This window comes from Stenella coeruleoalba (genome assembly GCF_951394435.1).
Source record: "Stenella coeruleoalba genome assembly, chromosome: X".
Lineage (NCBI taxonomy): Eukaryota > Metazoa > Chordata > Mammalia > Artiodactyla > Delphinidae > Stenella > Stenella coeruleoalba.
In genome coordinates, this window is record NC_137152.1 from 96,306,742 (window position 1) to 96,320,141 (window position 13,400).

The window sequence follows — 13,400 nt, forward strand, 5'->3', positions numbered from 1 at the left end:
AAAAAAAGATTACATCATTCACTGTTTGTCTTCTTTAACAGATAATTCAGAACATAATATAACCTTCCTTTGTGACTCAGAATGGCCATTATGACCATCTGCTTTTGCCCTGGGCCTTTGAGGCATGTAGGAATATGTCTTTCCCTATTAAATGGGTCCCAGATTTCTGTGCTTTTGAAATTCTATCTCGTTTACTTTCCAGCTTTACTCTTTTTGGTGTCAGAGGCTGAGATCAGCGTATTCTAGGTTCTTCTAATGTACAGGTGTTTGACCAAGGACTGACCCCATACACCTCCTGTGAAGTTCATGGATTTTATGATGGCCATGTGACATGCTGTTTAGATGTTTTTTTCTTTTCTAGGTTTGTGGTTATATTATGGCAGAGGTTATGAGAAATCTGATCTCCAGAGAAGTGTCGGTGCTTCTTTAATATGATATAGCTATTCGGGGCTAGTTTTCTAGCATTGCAGGAGTTAATGAATAAGTTTGTATTTACCTTATCCACACTCTTTTTAATGGTAGAGACCTGCTCTGTCCAATACAAGTAGCCACTAGGTACATGAAGCTTTTACAATTTAAATATAAATTAATTGAGTAAATCAGTAGTACTAGCCACATTTCAAGTTCTCAGTAGTCACGTGTGGCTAGTGGCTACCGTACTGGAGAATGCAGGTGCACAACATTCCCATCATCACAGAAAGTTCTGTTTTTCAGCAGTGGTCTAGACTTCGAATCAGTCTCCTCTCAGGTTTCCCCTTTCCAGATTGAAGTCGCATGTTTTCAGCATGTCCTTGTGCAGTAGCCATGTTCCTACTACTCTGCGATACCCCCTGGCCTCCTACCCTGATCATGTCACTTGCCCTCTGTCAGTGTCTTAGTTCCTGTTGCTGCTATAACAAATTACCACAAACTTCATGGCTTAATACAACACAAATTTAGTATCTTACAGTTGTGGAGATCAGAAGTTTAAAGTAAGCCATTTTGGGACTTCCCTGGTGGCGCAGTGGTTAAGAATCCGCCTGACAGTGCAGGGGACACGGGTTCGAGCCCTGGTCCAGGAAGATCCCACATGCCGCGGAGCAACTAAGGCCACGCACCACAACTACTGGGCCTGCGCTCTAGAGCCCACGAGCCACAACTACTGAAGCCCGCACACATGGAGCCCGCGTTCCGCAACAAGAGAAGCCACCGCAGTAAGAAGCCCGCGCGCTGCAGCGAAGAGTAGCCCCTGCTCAAGGCAATTGGAGAAAGCCCGTGCACAGCAACAAAGACTCAAGGCAGCCATAAATAAATAAATAAATTTATTTTTTAAAAAATCCGCCATATTTTAGCTTCCAGAAGCCACCTGCATTCCTTGGCTCCTGGCCCCTTCCTCCATCTTCAAAGCCAGCACGTAGCATCTTCAAACCTCTCTCTCACTGTCTGACCTCTGCTTCACATTGCCTCCTCTAACTCTGACCCTCCTGTCTGTCTCTTATATGGACTCTGTAATTAGAATAGGCCCACCTGGATAATCCACGATAATGTCCCCCTCTTAAATCCTTAACTTAATCACCCCTGCAAAGTCCCTTTTACCATGTAAGGTAACATTTCCACAGATCCCAGGGGTTAGGATGTGGACATCTTTGGGGAATCATGATTCAGCCTACCATAACAGGCAGTGTTCTCCAGTGGCATCTTGTTTTCCTTGAGGACCAGTGCTGCACAGAGTATGCCACACACTGATACGCCAAGGTTTTATGCAAAGGAAGGAGAATATTTTAAAATCTTATTTTCTGCCTCCATCCTGTCTGGAAATACCAAACTTTGGTTGTTCTGACTCCTCAAAATCTGATCCTGTGAGTACAGTGGCACAGGAGTATCTTACAGGCAAGGCAGATCCACAGCTGACTCAGCGTCCTATCAAGAGTGTTTACCCCACTGTAACACAGTTGCCCCTTCAGGGCTGATCTCTGCCAGCCTTCCTTAAAAACAAACAACACGCACACATACACACAAACAAACCCCCCCAAACTGGGAGCTTGTTATATTAACCAAAGCAAAGCCTCCTGAGCTTCTCTTTGCCAAGGAAAGGGTGGCAGATGAAAGCCTGAGTCATTCCCAGGAGAAGCAGCAGCAGAAACCAGTGCAAAATTGGTCTTCGACTTCCAGTCTGGACAAGATGGCATAGACTCATTTCTCCATGCTCCTCGCAGCTAAGTATAATTATGAATCCTAGAAATAATTCAAGAGGCAACCAAAGGAGAATTCTAGAAGATGTAAAGAGGACGGTAGAATGGTTAGGAATTCCAGGACTGGAGGAACGCTATGGTAGCCTTATGACTTACTACCCAACAGAAGAAGGCGACCCAGGCCCAGCATTTCCCAGCTGCCAACCTAGCAACAGTGGCTCAGATGGGCTGCTTCTCCCTCTGGTTTGAATGGGAGTCCTGCTGACAACACCAAGTGAGCATGGCAACTCCAGCAAAGGGAGTCTAACAGGGAGCCCCACTGACAAGAAGCAGCCAGGGAAAGTGCTTTCCTTTCCCACCAGGCCAGAGACTCCCCCCCGCCACCAAAAGATACTGTGCAACCAGGGCACCATCAAGAGGAAATCCCACTACAACAAGTAGTCTGGCTCAGGAAGCCTTTGTCCCCATGGTCTTAAGGATCCCCTCTCCCCAAAAGAGATACCAGGAGGGCATACAGCACTGGCAAGTGTGTGTGTGGGGTTCCACCAGAGTAAGCAAAGCCAGGGAAGATTTGTTGTTTCCACAGACTAGAGACTCACTTCCTCCACCTAGAGACATCCAGGCAACGCAGCCTGGTAAAGCACCTTCTGCTCCCTCAGGCAACACCAGCAGGGACCAGTGAGGGCCCCATCAGCACCACGTTAACCAATCAGAACAAAACTGCACCACAGAGGCTCTGAAAACTAAATCGTCACTGAAATCACAGCCCACAAAAGTAGGCTAGGACTTGTGTGCTAAACCTAAACATTGACTGCCTGCTAAAATAAAAGATTTAAATAGTCTCCTAACATAGTAGCCGAAATGTCCAGAATACAATGAAAAATCACCCATCATACCAAGAACCAGAAAATCACAACTTGAATGAGAAAAGACAATCAATCAACTGACATCAATAACGAGATGAATCAGTTGTTAGAATTATCTGACAAGGATTTTAATGCAGCATCACAAAAATGCTTCAGTAAGCAATTGCAACATCTCTTGAAACAAATGAAAAAGAAAGTCTGAGCAAAGGAAAAACAAGTTATACAGAAGAACCAAACAGAAATTATAGAACTGAAGAATACAGTAATAGAAATTCAAAACTTGCTATATAGGCTCAGTGGTATAGTGGAGATGACAGATGATAGAATCAGTGAGCTTGAGGATAAACCAATAGAACTTAATCTGAGCAGCAGAGAGAAAATAGACTGGAAAAGAATAGAGCCTCAGAAACCTGTGGGAAATAACAAAAGATCCAACATTCATATCAGAGTCCCAGAAAGATAGCAAAACCAGACAAAGGCAGTGCAGAAAAGGGAGAAAACTATAGACAAGTATCTCATGAACTTAGAAAAATCTTCAACAAAACATTAGCAAAATGAAACCAACAATGTATGAAAGAATTATACACCATGACCAAGTGGGATTTATTCAAGGTATACAAGCCTGGTTCAATATTTTAAAAATCAGTCAAGATAGTCTGCCATATCAAAAGACTAAACAAAAATCATATGCCCGTATCAATTGGCACAGAAAAACACATTTGATAAAATTCAACATTTATTCGTGATAAAAACTCTCAGTACGCTAGGAATTAGAGGGGAACTTCCTTAACTATGTAAAGAACATCTACAAAAAACATACAGCTAACATTATACTTAATGGTGAAAGACTGAATGCTTTCGCTCTTAAGATTGGAACAAGGCAAGCATGTCTGCTCTTATCACTTCTATTCAACATTTTATTGGAAGTTCTAGATAGTGAAATAAGGCAAGAAAAAGAAACTTTAAAATATACAGATTAGAAAGAACAAAGTAAAACTGTCTCTATTTGCAGAAAACTTGATCATCTTACAAAATCACAAGAAATCTTAAAAAAAAAAACCCTTCTAGAACTAATAATGGAATTCAGCAAGGCCGTATGATACAAGAGCAACACACAAAAATCCGTTACATTTCTATATAGTAACTGGAAATCTAAAAAAAACAATAACACCTTTTATAAGTGCTCCAAAGAAAATGAAATATTTAGGTATAAACTTAACGAAACAGGTACAGGAATTGTATGCTGAAAATTACAAAACACCGATGAAAGAACTTAAGACATTAGTAATTTGAGAGACTGACCGTGTTCATAGATTGGAAAACTCAATTAACATACTAAGATGTCAGTTCTCCCCAAGTTGATTTATAGGTTAATGAAATCTCTAGCAAAACCCAAGCAAGGATTTTTGTAGATATAGATAGGCTTATTATAAAATTTCTATGGAGGGAGTTCCCTGGTGGCCTAGTGGTTAGGATCCTGGGCTTTCACTGCTATGGCTATGGGTTCATCCCTGGTCGGGGAACTGAGATCCCGCAAGCCACGTGGTGTAGCTCCCCCCACCCCCCAAATTTTTTTATATGGAAAGGCAAAGGACCTAGTTAAAATGATTTTTATAAAGAATAAACTTTTTGAAAGAATAAACCAGTGTAAAGGCTTACTATATAGCGACAGTAATCAAGCTAGTATGGTAGTAGTGGAAGGGAGACACACTGATAAATGGAACAGAATAGAGAACCCGGAAATAAACTCACACAAATTTGTTCAATTGATTTTTGACAAAGGTGTAAAAGCAGTTCAGTGGAGGAAGGGTAGCCTTTTCAACAGATAGTGCAGGAGCAATTGACATCCATAGGCAAAATAAGTGAACGTTGATCTAAACAGCACACCGTATACAAAGATTAACTCAAAATGGATCACAGACTTAAAGTGTAAAACTATAAAACTTGTAGAAAAAAAGCCCACAGGAGAAAATCTTCATGGGCTGGGGCTCAGCAGAGTGTTCTTAGGCTTGACACCATAAGCATGATCCATAAAAGGAAAAGCTATTATTTGGATTTCATCAAAATTACAAAGTTTTGTTCTATGAAAGATCCTATTAATTATGAGCTACAGAATGGAGAAAATATTTGCAAACTACATATCTGAGAAAAGATTTTTATCTAGAATACATAAAGAACTCTGGAAACTCAAACAATCCTGTTAGAAAATGGGCAAAAGATATGAACAGACATTTCACTAAAGAGGATATACAGATGGCAAATAAGGCATGAAAGGATGCTCAACACCGTAAGTCATCAGGAAAGTGCAAATCAAAACCACAGTGAGGTATTACTACACACCTCTCAGAATAGCTAAAATAAAAAATAGTGACACCAAATGCTGGTGAGGATGCAGAGAAACTGAATCACTCACACATGTATTCTTCAACAGATTAATGGTTAAATAAACTGTAGGACATCCGTGCCATGGAATACTACTCAGCAAGAAAAAGAAATGGGGTATCGGTTCATGTGATAACTTGAATAAATCTCCCAGGAATCCTCCTGAGTGAGAAAAAGCCAGTCTTAAAAGGTTACAATACTATATGATTATTTATATAATACTATTGAAATGACAAAAAACATAGCGATGGGGAACAGGTTAGGGGGTGCCGGTGGTTAGGGAATGGGGCAGATGGAAGGTGAGTGTGGCTGCAGAGGAAGAATCCTTTTGGTGATAGTACAGTTCTGATCGAGTCGGTGGATACGTGAACCTACACATGCGATAAAATTGCATATGACTAAATACACAGACACATACAAACAAATGTTTACAAAGTAAAGCTGGGGAACTCTGGGCAAGATCAACAGTTCACAGCAGTGTCAATACCTTGATTGTAATGTTATACTACAGTTTGACGAGATGTTACCCCTTCGGGAAACTGGATTAAAGAGTATGTGGTATCTCGCTGCATTATTTCCTACAATTGCATGTGACTCTACAATGATCTCAAAATAAAAAGTTCAATTAAAAAAAAGACGAAGACAAAAAATTGAGCCCTTGAACATTTTGCCAGAAGCTGGGCTAAGGAATGTGGCTCGTTGCGCGGGCATGGAACTAGTTGGCCATCTGGCTACAGACTAGATAGTTATAAAGAACAGTGGCTCCCCCAACCTGGGGATGCAGCCCCTTCGGGAGCCTCTGATAATCCAGGCAGGTATTGTTCACCTTCTGGAAATTCTCAGTAACCAAATTTAATTGCAAATCACTTCCATGAAAAAGCAAGCATTTGCTATATGTCTTCACATCAGAGGGCCACACCAGGAAATCAAAATAGGGTATCTCCAACCTGTCCCCACCCTAGCCCTTCTAAAGTAGGAATCACTGGCCTGATGATTGTTCATGGAGCCAATATGTGAGGCCTGAATGGGCCTGTTAACTCTGTATGGTGAACAGTCGCCACCCCTAACCCTGGTCAGTCAGCCAGTGGGCTCAAACCCCAAGAGGAACTCTGAGGGGGAATGAGAAGCTGTGGGTGATGGGCTGCAAACCCCATTCCATTGCTCAGCCAACACCTCCAAACATATGCTCCGCCGCCTTTTTAGATTCAACACCTTCCTTAGGAGGAGCTCAGAGGGTTTTTATGATCTTTTCCGAAGAGCCCTTTTCATGCCTGTTCTTCAGACCTGGAGCATCTTGAACTTAGCACTTGATTTTAGAGGCGAAACTTGATTTCACAGAGGACCAAACAAACAATGGGAAAAGTGCATTTTCCCTTAATATTAGTTTTTAAGTTAATATATAGAAAAATTGATTTTATTGGTGTACAGTTCTATGAATTTTAACACATGCATAGTTTCATGTAATCACCACCACAGTCAGGATACAGACTGTATCTGGATTCATCCCCCCAAACTCCCTCATGCTGCCCCTTTGTAGGTACACACACAACCCCCGCCCCCAAACCCTGGCAACCACTGATGTGTTCTCCATCACTGTAGTTTGGCCTTTTTGAGAAAGTCATAGAAATGGAATCATACGGTAGGTAACTTTGAAACTGGCTTCTCTCACTCAGCATCATGTCTTTGCGATTCATCACATTGTTGTATCTCTCGGCAGTTCATTTTAAGATCCCTTTTTACTTAAGAATTGCTCTCCAATTTTGTTGATTAGTTCTCTAAGCAGGCTTTGTAATAGTGTAGCAACAGTGTAATCTGTGTACAATGAAATCACCTTTGGTCAAATGACTGACAGTTATTAACGTTTCTCTTATCCAGTCCTTAATCTGTTTCTTCTGGTGAAAAAAAAAAGTAGAGAGGCAAGAAGTAAGTAATAATTTCTAAACAAGCATTATAGAGGTCTAAAACCAGAAAGCAGCACCCCTGACTGCCTGAACTGTTCCCAAATCACTTCTCTCACCACTTGAGAAACCTACCAGGACAGCAGTGGCCAGTGGACTTCTAGACATATCCTTCTTGCCCAGGAACTTCCGTGCGATTCTAGAACCAGTCCCATGCACAGGAATGAGTACAGTTGCCTAGAAGGTAACGTTTTAAGGATGCCTTGTTTGTTGCTGTCATCTACCTAGTAAGTCAACACTAAGTAAAAGCTCTGAAACCCAATTCAATAAAAGTGTTTATGAATCCAGTGTACTTAACTAAGGAGAAAGGCACCTTCTGATCGAAGGAGAGCTTTCTTTTTTATTCAGTTTCCCCTTCTTTTGTGTTTATAGCCTTTTATCCTTCTCCCCAAAGGCAGGCCACTCTTGAAGTCCTACCTGTAAAGGGAACTTGACTGCCAAGTATCGGAGACTTCAGGTGGTGGGTGAATCGAGTCCGGTTCCTGTGAGGGAGGGGAGTCAGTCTCAGTGGCTGGGCTTACCCTGGCACTGAGGGCAGTAGGACAACCCTTGCACACTGCATTTAGGAAGCGAACGCCCCTTCTGCCCCGGGGTGAACCAGGGCCCTGGTCTTCTTCACCAGTGTTATTTTACAACTTCCCGCCACACACAGACATGTACAATTAATGAAGTAACGGTCGGTGAGTCTGCCAGTAACATAGCTCATTTCTGTTAATTAGCCACAGGCCAACAATTGGTAAATTGGTAGACTGTGCTTGAGTTGACACATTTTCAATCTGATGGTTCATAAAAGAGACAGCTGCTTATTTTATGTATATGTAAGTGGCTCTTAGCGCATCAAAAGGATGTTTAAAACAGCAAAGGAATAATCTAAAGTGCAGTTTGTCATCGTGGTTTGTAACAGATTCAAACCGTATAATGACAGCAGCCCGTGGTTAAGTAAGGGGAGCAACAGATGGACCGCAGAGGCACTGGGGCAGGCGCAGTGGCCTTCCTGAGGGCTTCTGGCCACGGCCCCCGTGCTCCAAGCAGGTGTGCTGAGGTGTGGCCCAGGGAGTGGGAGAACTGAGCAGTAAGATAGTCCAAACCTTGGCAAAGTAATAGTCACAGAGGAAGTGCTTTCGAGAAATAACAGAAATAAAGCTCACCTAGGAAGCTAGTTAAATGTTTGAGACTCGAATGCGAATGGGAAAGAAATGCATCTTTAGAGCTGGTGCAGTCGGAGACTTTCATGTTGAGGCATGAACATTTTCAACCTCCCCTACGTTTTTGTTCATCTGATTTTCCACTTCAGTTGTTCATTCTCTCTGCCCTGCCCGCCTGTGGGGCTGCACGCTAATTATCTCATGGTGGTGAGGTTCCAGGCGTGTGTGATTGATTCATGCTCCTGGGTCTGATATAAATGAACAGGTTAATTTCTTGGCCATTGCTTTTACCTCTATCCCTGGCCACTTGGGCACAAATGAAAGCCATTTGGTCACTAGAGGGTGAGAGGGTGTAGACGAGAATGAATAATCCCATCCTCGACCCTGGAAAAAGAACTGAAAGGATATGATTTACACACAAATCAGTTCTACCATCTTTTTGTAGAAACGACAGCATGCTCTTTCCTCACAATCCCACTCTTAAAGTATTTTTAAACTTCAGAATAGGAGTGAGGAACCTAGGCGTTGACACTGGTAAATTGTTCCTAGCTGGCAGTGTGGGAGAAGGTGGGCAGGGCACACTGTCCCTAGTCTAATTTCCCCCCCCCCGCCATGAAGTTCTGAAAGTTTGGTAGGAATAGTTGGTGAATTGAGAACAGTAAACACCCTTTCTTTTACGTGTATTAAAATATTCTTAATGCTTATGACAACTGTGAGGGGTGTTATGAAGAGAGGAAAATATTCACTATCTCCTGAAAAGTTAACAGGGATAGGGAGTAGATTTTGATTTTTTCTTCCTTATTTTTAAATTTTTATTTTATATGGAGTAGGAAATCTTGATTCGACCAGAGAAAAAAAGTGGTTTGAGTTTTCCACTTCTGAGCCATTGATTTGATCTCAAGGGAACACAGACTTACTGTTGCACAGCTGGGTGCTGACATTACTTTTTATTTATTTATCTATTTTTTAGTGACTGTGAATTCTTTTTTTTTTAATTTATTTTTGGCTGCGTTGGGTCTTCATTGCTGTGAGCGGGCTTTCTCTAGTTGCAGCAAGCGGGGGCTACTCTTCGTTGCGGCGTGCGGGCTTCTCATTGCGGTGGCTTCTCTTGTTGCGGAGCACAGGCTCTAGGCGCACGGGCTTCAGTAGTTGCGGCATGTGGCCTCAGTAGTTGCAGCACGAGGGCCCTAGAGCACGTGGGCTCAATAGTTGCAGTGTGCAGGCTCTAGGGCATGCGGGCTTCAGTAGTTGCGGTGCACGGGCTCAGTAGTTGTGGCTCGCGGGCTCTAGAGTGTAGGCTCAGTAGTTGTGGCGCACAGGCTTAGTTGGTCCACGGCATGTGGGATCTTCCTGGACCAGGGCTTGAACCCGTGTCCCCTGCACTGGCAGGCAGATTCTTAACCACTGCGCCACCAGGGAAGTCCCTGGGCACTGGCATTAGTAGCAAGAGGCCAATCATATTTTTTCCTTTTGACTCTCCTTTTCTTTTACTTATCATATTTTGTGATTGTCCACGTTCTTCAGATTTTTTTCCTGTTATCACGAGCTTGAAAAAGAATGTGGTCAGCTTCCACCCATTTGTATTAATGTAGGAGAGCATTGATACAGCTACAAGAGAAGTAGAGATAAGCCGGAAGTCAAAGGATCAGAGTGTTCCAACCGGAGGAGCCATAGAAACAACTGAGGCCCTTCACTTTTACACACAGGGAGACAGAGACCCAGAGAGGGAAGGTAGCAGCTGTCATGATTCCCATTCCTGTCCTCTTTCCAGAATGTGATATGTGACTTTATTGCTATATACTTTCCTTTCGAATTATGATCTGTAAAAGTTATTAGTTGCATTCCTGGGACATGAAGCCAGTTAGGTGTTAAGAAGGGATCCACAGCCGTACAGTAGTAGGAAAAGCTAGACCCAAACTAAGTATTCACCCTGGATGATCAGATCTGGAGTCGACCCTCGCTTGCATTAAGTGTTGGCATTCTGGGTTCTGCCCTTGGCCCTCTTCTTCTCTTCAGAGTAGCTCCACGGTTAGGGTTGGTCTGTATGGCAAATAGAAGACTGACTCAGAATTGAAAAGCTCCAACTGCAGTTCTCAGGATGTTCTACCTATCTCAGCAGATAATGTATCCCTTCTTCAGTTCAACACCCGCCTTTTCACCTGTTCCTCTCTTCACAATTCTTTGCTCTTCCCTTCTACCCGGCTGCATTTGTAACCACAACAAAACCTCTGTTTCGTTTTGATAAAAAGAAAAATCTTTTCAACCTGTGTCCCCCCCTCAGCTATCCCCTTGTCAGCCAAGCCTCTTGAAAGAATGGTCTGTACTTGATGTTCTCAATCCTTCCTTTTCGTTCACCCCAATGCCAAACTCAGCGGACACCTTTTGGTCTTTAAGGGCTCTGGCTCTGCAGCATTTAACACAGCTCAACCATCCACCTGCTTGAAACTCTCTTTTCCCTGGTTTTTCTTCTCCAGGTTCTCCTACTCCTCTGTTCCTCAAGGATCTTAGTTGATAGTAGTTATATCTTGGGTTCACACCCAGCTTAAATCTCCTTTACTGCAATACTTCCCAACCTGTCATCTCTCAGGAAGGGATGGTAAAGCCGGGGACACAGCTAATGGGCCTAGGGATGGCTATCTAATGGGAAGTGGACACCGTATCTGCGGGAGTCCATTCTCTCCCCCAGGAATGCGGTGAGATGGAGGACGCGGACCGCAGGGAACCAGGCTGAGAGGTCGCACAGGCTCAGGGGCTGATGCTACAGTTGTGGCTGTGGGAGTGGATGAGTGACTAGAAGATACTGCCAGGCAGAGGAGCAGGTGTGGGAGATAAAAGCAACACTCCCTGAGAACCAAGGAAGAGATCATGAGCCGGAGAGAGATGCGGGGTAGCAGACAGAGGAGGAGAGAGAGGGGAAGAGTCGTGAGAGGAATAGGAGGGAGACAGGGGAGTGATGAGAGCGAGCACAGGAGGCGGCACCCAGACGACTCTGGAGTTTCTGTGAGGTGCTGCTGTGCTTACTGGACTACGTTTCTGCGTGATTCCCCGTATCCCTGTAATAACCCTCTCTTTTCCTTACCTTATTTTAATGGGTTATTGTTTCTTGCAACCTTTACCCTAAGGTACCTCTTCTTCCACGAACTCCCCAACCTCACCCTCAGTGATCTCATCCACTTCTTCTTTTTAGTTTAAAATGTTTTTATTCAATGTAATACATGCATGCAGTTAAGAAATAAAAGCGTACCAAAGGCTTATAGCGATAAGTAGAAGACCCTATGCCCACCCCTTTCCAGCAGTCACTCTTCGAAGTGTTTCTTAAGGTGTTTACATCAGTCATTTAAAAGAATAGGATTATCCTGCTATTTCTTTCTTTCTTTTTTTTTTTTTTGCGGTACACGGGCCTCTCACTGTTGTGGCCTCTCCCGTTGCGGAGCACAGGCTCCAGACGCGCAGGCTCAGCGGCCACGGCTCACGGGCCCAGCCGCTCCGCGGCATGTGGGATCTTCCCGGACCGGGGCACGAACCCGTGTCCCCTGCATCGGCAGGCGGACTCTCAACCACTGCGCCACCAGGGAAGCCCCTGCTATTTCTTTTTCTTTTGGTAAAATATACGTTGCACAAGATTTACCATTTTAAGTAATTTTAAGTGTACAGTGGCATTAAGTACATTCACATGGTTGTACAATCATCAGCATTATCCAGCTACAGAAGTTTTTCATCATCTCAGACTGAAATTCTGTATCCATTAAACAATAACTTCTCATTCCCTTCCTCGCCAGCCCCTGGTAACCACTGTTCTAGGTCTTGTCACTATGAGCTTGACTATTTGAGGTACATCATATAAATGGAATCGAACAATATTTGTCCTCTGGTGTCTGGCTTATTTCACTTAGCAAACGTCTTCAAGGGTTGTCTGAGTTGTTATATATATATATATATCACAATTTCATTCCTTTTTAAGGATGAATAATATTGTATTTTATACACACACACACAACATCATATTTTGTTTATCCATTCATTCATTGATGGACATTTGAGCTGTTTCCACCTTTGGCTATTACAAACATGCTGCTATGAACACAAGTGTATACTATCTGTTTGAGTCTCTGCTGTCATTTTTTTGCGTATATGCCCAGAAATGGAATTGCTGGATCATATGGTAATTCTGTGTTTGCTTTTTTTGAGGAACCTCCATGCCGTTTTCCACATTCTGCTATTTCTTGTCAAACACTTTTTAAACATCATCTACTGCCTTTGTATTATGGTAGCTGAGGATCCATCCACTTTTGAAGTATTCTGCAGCCCTTGTGTGCTGATGACTTCCCATCTACATTTCCAGCCCTGGCTTTCCCCTGAGCTTCAGGCTTATATTACCCAGATGCTTGCTGGACATCTCCGTGTGGGTGTTAAGCCCAGAGTATCCAAAGCATAATTAAAATGCTTCCTCCTGCCCCTACCCCAAACCTCCTTTTCGTCTGGTTATTATACTGCCCCTACATCAGTGAATGTCACCCATGTCTACCCAGTTACTCAAACAAGAAACCTGCAGGTTATCACAAACTGCCGCTGGACCTTACCATCCAATGGATCACCAAGGCCTGCTGATTTGACCTCTGAAATATTTCTTGTCTCCATTCTCTTTTCTTCTTCCTCACTGTCGCTGCCCTAGTTTAGATGTTCATCCTCTAGTGATGGAACCACTTGCCGCAGTCTCCTCCTAACTCATCTCCCTGCCTCCATACTTGCCCCCGTTTAATTCTGTTGCAAACTGATCTCAGTCAGTTTAGTCTCTCACACCGTCAGGTACTTTCCAGTGAAGATCAGTAGATTCCAATGACTAGAGATAGCTGTGAGTTGTAGTTCTCATTCCTCACA

At 43.3% G+C, this 13,400-nt stretch overlaps 1 long non-coding RNA gene across 3 annotated transcripts in view; it reads left to right on the top strand.

Annotated features, from left to right (window-relative positions):
* Window positions 1-13,400, top strand: part of LOC307180714 — an 85,899-nt gene that overhangs the window by 36,410 nt on the left and 36,089 nt on the right. The window lies entirely within an intron of this gene.